This window comes from Neophocaena asiaeorientalis, unplaced genomic scaffold (assembly GCF_003031525.2).
Source record: "Neophocaena asiaeorientalis asiaeorientalis breed wild unplaced genomic scaffold, Neophocaena_asiaeorientalis_V1.1 scaffold806, whole genome shotgun sequence".
Classification (NCBI taxonomy): domain Eukaryota; kingdom Metazoa; phylum Chordata; class Mammalia; order Artiodactyla; family Phocoenidae; genus Neophocaena; species Neophocaena asiaeorientalis.
In genome coordinates this window covers 192,436-200,040 of record NW_020172934.1, presented here as the reverse complement: position 1 = coordinate 200,040, position 7,605 = coordinate 192,436, and positions in this window count along the sequence as shown.

Genomic DNA, 7,605 nt, shown 5'->3' with positions numbered 1-7,605 from the left:
GTGCATAGGTTATACACACACACACACACACACACACACACACACACACACACGAAGTTTACTTTTTGAAATAAGAGGGGGGATGTGAAGGACATTAAATACTGAGCAGCTCTGTGCCTCCTGCCTCACATATATCTTTACATTAAATACCTCTTCCACCACCCCCTGCTGGCAATTCCCCTGTATGAAACAGTAGACATGATGGACAGAGACTCTGAGAAGTTATGTAGACCAAGGCCACAAAACTAGTAAGTGGTAAAGCAAGGATTCAAAATCAGGTGTGACTCCAAAACCCATGCTCTTTTCACTACAAAACACTACAGAAGAGCTGGAAGAGTCGTTTTTGTGACTCTAGTACTGTATCTGTGAGAAAGTACCTAAACCTACACATGTATGTAGGTGCTTTTCCAGGGAAGTGTGCCTCCACCAGAAGGGCAATTTCCTGAGGGCCAGGCTACTAGGTCCTTGAGTACAGTTACATCTAATCTCTTTTTGTGGGGGAATAATGTTTTCCTTAAAGCAAAAAATCTTGCATGTCAGCTCACAGTATTAGAGGTGCTTGCGAGTCAGGGAGTTGGTAGGTATTTTTTCGAACTGTAGCTTTTTTTAGAGCCTAAAATGATAGAATCCCTACAAACTTAGAAGCATTTATGTTCAATCCCACTGATCTTGGGGCATTGTTAAAGGGTGTGATTGACCTAAGAAACATCAATGTTGAAATATGTAATTAGTGAAGGCAAATTTTTTTAGGCAGATGGTCCTCTGATTACCCTCTCAGGAGACATTCCTCAGAAACCATTTTAGAGAAAAAATGATTAATAATATACTTTTTGCTTCATGTAGTTTGTGGCAATTGAAAACTGCTTGAATGTATTGCATCCTTAAACAAAAACTTTATTTGGATATATTTTACATGCCATAAAACTAATCCGATTAAAGTGTACAATTCAGGGATTGAACTATATTCACAGTTACAGAAATATCACCATAATCGAAGTTTAGAACATTTTCATCATCCTTAAAATAAGCTCTGTACCAGATTTTAAAATCCATTATTCATTTGATGAATATTTGAGTTGTTTTCACTTTTTGGCTATAATGAATGTTGCTATGAGCATTCGTGCACAAGTTTTTATATGGACATATGTTTTCATTTCTCTTTGGTATGTACCTAGGAGTGAAATTGCTGGTTATGTGGTAACTCTCTACTTATTTTTAAAAACTGCCAGATTATTTCCAAATTGCTGCACCATTTTAAATCACCACCAGCAACGAATGAGGGTTCAATTTCTCCACATCCTCATTAACACTTGTTATTGTCTGTCTTTCTGATTTTAGTGTGTAACAGTTGCATATCATTGTGGTTTTAACTTGCGTTTCCCTAATAACTAATGATATTGAGCATCTTTTCATGTGCACATCTCTCACTTGTGTATCATCTTTGGAGAAATGTCTTCTCAGATCCTTTGTTCATTTCTTAATTGGCTTATTTCTTTTTTTATTATTGAGTTATAAGAGTTTTTAAAAATATGAATTCTAGATACAAGCCTCTTATCATATATGATTTTCATTTGTCTTCTCCTATTGTATGGGTTGTCTTTTCACTTTCTTGATGGTATTGTTTGCACAAAAGTTTTTCTTTCTGATAAAGTACAGTTTATATATCTTTAATTTTGTTGTTTGTGCTTATAGTATCATATCTAATTTCCTGGTATCATATCTAACATTGTTTAATCCCAGGTCACATAGATTTACCAGTATGTTTTCTCCTAGGAGTCTTCTAGTTTTAGCTCTTACATTCAGGTTGTTGAAGCATTTTGAGTTAATTTTTGTGTATGATATAGGGGTAAACTTTATTCTTTTGCATGTGGATATCTACTTGTTCCAGCACCATTTGTTGAAAAGACTATCCTTTCCTTCATTGAATTGTCTTGCCACCCTTGTAGAAAATCAATTGACCATAAATGTAAGAGTTTATTTTGGCCTTTCAATTTGTTTCATTGATTTAGATGTCTGTTCTTATGCCAGTACCACACTTACGTGACTGCATATTTGCAGTAAGTTTTGAAACTGGGAAGTAGGAGCCCTCAAACTTTGTTCTTTTTTCAACATTATTTGCTTATCTGGGTCCCTTGCATCTGCATATGAGTTTTAGGATCAACTTGCCAATTTCTACCAAAAAAGTCCAGCTGGGATTTTGATAAGGATTGTGTTGAACCTGTAGATCAAATTGAGGAATACTGCCATCATAACAATAAGTTTCCAGTCCATAAACTTGGGATATCTTTATGTTTAATTAGCACTTCCTTAATATCTTACAACAATGTTTTGTAGTTTTCAGTGTATGGGTCTCCTTTTTGAGGATCTACTGTACTCTTCCTCTTTGAGTACATAGTCTACTCCTTCTGGATTAGAGGATAGAAGGACAAAGCACTGTTTAATGCTGGGCATTCCTCCAGTCCATGAGAAGCTCTGCCAGGTGTCTTAAGTCTCTGAGGCTCCCCTCCTACCCACCTCAGTGTGAGTCTGCCATAGTGCCTTTCTGTCCTCATGAAGGCCCTAGACTTCTATTCACAAGATATTGTCAACCACACAGCTAACAAAATTTCACTTAATAATGCATAAGATTGTAATTAAGATGTTGCTAGATGTAATTTACATACATTCAAAGAAGGCTCATAGGCTTGCCATTAGTTGATAGGTTGTAACTCTTCTTCAGGAAAGTTAAACTTCTCTTGTTTTACTTTACATCTTTGACACCTAGACCATTTTTCTAGATTGAGATTCTCCTAAGTCACTGGGGCTAAGAGGTCTAGTCAGCACTTAAATAGGTGCTTAGGAATGGGATGAAATGCCTACCTTGGAGCACGTAGTCATGCAGGAACACACACTCTTCAAAGACCAGATCTACTTGAAGGTAGGATTCCTCCAGGAGAAGCTCTGCTTAACACACACAGTGGGGAGAGATGGTGGGAGAAGGTAAGTGAACTCTGATGTGTTAGATGTTTGGAAAGCAGAACAAGGTGACAAAATGGTGTGGGGGCTTTCCTGCTCTGACATTTCAGGACACTGGTGGGAGAGCAGTCTGAAACATGGGAGGCAGTATTATTTTGTAGAATGTGCAAAGTTTTATTGTCATGGAATTAAATCCTGAATCTGAGAACTTCTATAGCCTTGGGCTATGTTACTTCTACATTGAATCTTCAGCTTCCTTAAGTCAATGCTCACACTTCAGTGCTATATATCCAGTATCTACCCCAGAATGAATGCTGGTGTGCTTACCGAGGTCTTCTCCATAGTTTACATTGTTGTGAGGGTTATGTTGGGGCCCTCAGGGAAAAAAAGATTTTCCAGTTGCCAGTCATATTGGGGGAAGGAGAGATATGGGTTGGAGAGAAAGTAGAAGGAGAGGTCAATCACCAGAATGGATGAAATTGTACGTATAGAACACTTCTGGAGGTCGTGGTGAATTGATTGGCATTTATGAAGCAAGAGAAGGAACTACTTCATTTTCTCTTCGTTTTTTATGCTACTGCTGGGTGTGAGTTTCTGCTCCAGCTATCATGTGAGAGTAATGAGAACTGGAGTCCTGGACATAAATTATGGTGTTTGTACCCAGTAGTATGAGGGCAGCAGATACGAGCGACAGCATTGCAGACTGGCCAGAAGCAAAGACATTAGGCTTCCTTTGCTGGGGGATCACTTGTAGCTTTCTAAGACACTTTGGAGAAATCAGCATCCAATAGCAGTTGTGGAGCCCACCAGCCTCAAGGAGGCACATTGAAATTCTGGTTCAGAACTGGTGCTTTTTACAGATGTATGTGGGGATTGATGGATATATACCAGTATCCTCATACACACACACACACACACACACACACACACACATACACATACACATACATACATACATACACACACAGACATATATTAGAGGTGTGATGTGTGTAGTGTGACAAACGTAATGGCATTTAATTTGATGAAATGCCATGTCTTCAGTCTACATTGAGAATTAGGGTATATATTTATTTAAAGTATCTGACCTGATAGATACTCAGTAAGTGATAGTTAAGACATGAATTTCCTGAAATTGAGATCAGTATTCTCAGGTGTTTTTTTCCCTAAAATTGGATTTAATGTGTAGTAAAATCTAACCAAATTTGCATTAATCAAACATGCTTACTTATCTGTGATGTGATTTGGTTGATGAAATTTTTTTACAGCCATTCCTGAACTCTGGAGAAGGCTAGCACTCCTTTGTTTGTTTTGTTTGTTTTTTTGTAGGGGGAAGAAATGAGAGGGCCTATATATCCAAAAATATAGGGGTGACTTAGGACAAAATAACACTGTACAATTGTATTCTATTAATTATTAGAGTTAGCCACACTTTATTCATAGACAGAATATCAATGCTAAAGAACATGAGATTATTTACCAGCATCTCTATAGGTGTAGTTCTGCTGGGTTTGAAAGGACTGCTCCTAATAAAGTATCCATTATTCTACAGGAAGTTCCATTTCTAGGGTCCTTTCTAGATCTAAGAAAACTCTTTCTATTTGTATATTTTAATATTTTGTGTGAAAGTGAAAACTGTTGTATTATTCTTTCTTTCGAGGCTTTCAATCATGAAAATTTTCACCCTTACCCATAATCCTACTTTTTAAGTGTAAGCACTGTTAATTCGATATGCTAAAGATAAACTTAAAAAATTTTAGAACACTACCAGATCAAGTAAACATCCAATTTTTACAACAGTGTTTCTCAAAATGGATTGTTTAATATAAAGAGTGTACATTCTCTGTTGCAAATGACAAGTCAGTGGGTGACAGGATACTGATCTTTACCATACAAAATGGCTCAGGTTATAACGTATACTACTAGTGACCACTATAACGTCATTAGAATTTTTGAAACTGATTATTAAATCAAAGTGTTGAAATAAGAACTGTTATTTCAATGCATTAAATTGCAATCGGGAAAGAATATACTACATCAAATAATTCATATATTAGGAGGAAAGAAATCCAAGAGAATGCACCTATATGTTGAGGTTTGTGTCAGTTTGGGTCCTTGTATGTAGAAGAAATCTATTAGGGAAAACTTGTGAAGAATAAAGAGGAGAGGAAGCAGAGTGAGAGAGGGAAGCCTTCAGACTATGATCCAGGTCTGACATCTATGAAAGGAGAGAGGGAAGGAAAGAGACTTCGGGAGGTAGAGCCTCAGACTGAACTGCAGCTCTGAGAAAGCTTTGGCCAGGCTGCAACATACCCTAAGATGCATCACAAGCTCTTTGGGTTAAAATATGTGAAGTTTGGAAAGGTTGCTAATCTGTAAAAGTCAGCTTCAAATGTTGTAAATAGACAGTCTTTCAGAGTATTTTTCAAATCTTAAACATTTTATATATAATATACATTTAAGAACAGCAACAAAATAACAGGGATTATTTATGTGAACCAGAAAAGTAAAAATATAAGCATGAAGGTAAGTTTATTCCCATGCCACTAGGGGTGTGTGTGTCTGTCTGTGTCTGTCTGTCTGCAAGCACACACGTGCTCCTACTGATTACCTCTTATGCATAATTTAATGACCTCGTGGCTTCTTCTTTTATTTCAGCCACTACTGAAATGACTAGTTTCACACAGGTCAGCTTTGTGCAGGTACAACTTCACCTCTTGTTTCTTATCCTGGGATTCCTGATGCCATTATATGGGATGCCCGTGGGCACTTGTTTGACACTGAAGTGCACACCTGTAAGCACAACTTAGAAGTACAAGAGAGTTAATGTCTATAGTCCTGTCTTGAGCAATGGAGGAAGGGATGTGATGGATAAATGCTACCCCTTTTGTTCACTGAGTGGGTGGTTCTGAAAGTCGCATGAATTTTCAGACAGGCAGTTGTCTGTTATGTAGATAACATATCCTCATATTGCCTTTCCCCACTTCCTTGTTTCATTCTTCTGTCCTAAAATCCTGCTCCCTGGGATTGTATTTCCTAATTAATGTCCTGTACTCAGGCTCTGCTTTCATGGCAACCCAAATCAAGTCTTGAGGCAAACACAGCCTCATTTAATGGTAGCATAACTTTAATTTTTATGACTATGACTATGCTATTGTTTGTGCAATCTTTATAGAAACAGTTGGATTTTTAGAAAAATAGAAAAATGTCAACTTAAACATATTGGGACAAGCCTCTTGGCATAAATATTTCTCTGTTGAATAATTTGCCCTAAGGTTTATAAATACTCTGGCTTGCTTTCTGGGACTTGGTTGGATTGCATTTCTCTATGATCTTTGAAATTAGGTGTGGACATAAGATTTACTATAACCAATGACAGGTGGGTGGAAGTGAAAAGGATTGGGCACAAGTTTTATGGGCCAAGGCATGATTTTCCATATTTCTACCCGCTTGCTATAGGAACTGTAAAATATTGAGAATATATCTTTTCATCAACCTGGACCTCAGAGTGACAATGATCAGCAGATCCTACCTTTTGGTCTGCATTGAATGTGTAGCATTATTAAGAAATAAACTTTGTCATGTTAAACTATTGAGATTTTTCAGTTGTTTGCTGTGGTTTACAAGTCAGGATGGGCTAGGTTATAACAGTGTCACAACATATACATGTGCACATACACCCACGTAACACTGTGTACCAAGCATTGCTCTAAGGATAAAAACAAAACAATTAAAAACAACAATCATGTAAGTAAATCCCCTACATACGAACCTTCAAGTCCCTAACTTTCAAAGATGCTAACGTGCCCAGAGAAAGGACAAAGAGAGGCAAGAGGAAGAAGAAGTAACTGAAGAACCAAAGAGATTTTGAGACGCAAGAAATGGCAAGGGGATCTTCTTTATTTGAGGAGGCACTGTTAGTTTTTGAGGCACAGGACCTGAACATAGAATGGTACACGAAGGTTGTAGCAGCCGTTCAGAATGCAATCCAGTGCTACCGTGTCATCTATGACGAGAAATAAGAGATACTACCCAGATATCACTGGATCATTTTTTCAAGAGGGTAGATAGAATTGAATCCAGCCAGCAACCAGAACCTGTGCCATCAACGTCAGGTATGAGTGAAGTTGCAGCTTGCCCTCCATCTCCTATTGCTGACAATCCTTCAGCTCTACCACCTCCCACCTCCTCTCCCTCCCTCAGTCAGTAACTCTTCTTGGGTGTTCACTGGATGCCAGCCCCTGTATGCCAGCTGTTGTATTGTACTACTGTACTTTTCAAGGTACTGTACTGTAAGGTTAAAAATGTTTATTTTTTTATGTATTATTTGTGTGAAAAATATTATAAACCTATTAGAGTACAGTACCACATAGCCGATTGTGTTAGTTGGGTACCCAGGCTAACTTTGTTCGACTTATAAACAAACTGGACTTGAGAACAAGCTCTCGGAATGGAACTCGTTCGTATGTAGGGGACTTACTATAGTAGCTAATGAAGTGAATTAAATGAGCTTCTCAACCATAAAATGGGAATTGTAATTGTGTCTAAAGTTCACGTGTAACAACCTGTTGAAGATCACCCTGCTAGTGAGTCAAAAAGCCAGGATTCAAACTTCAGAACCCTATTTCTAATACCTACATCAGTGTTTCT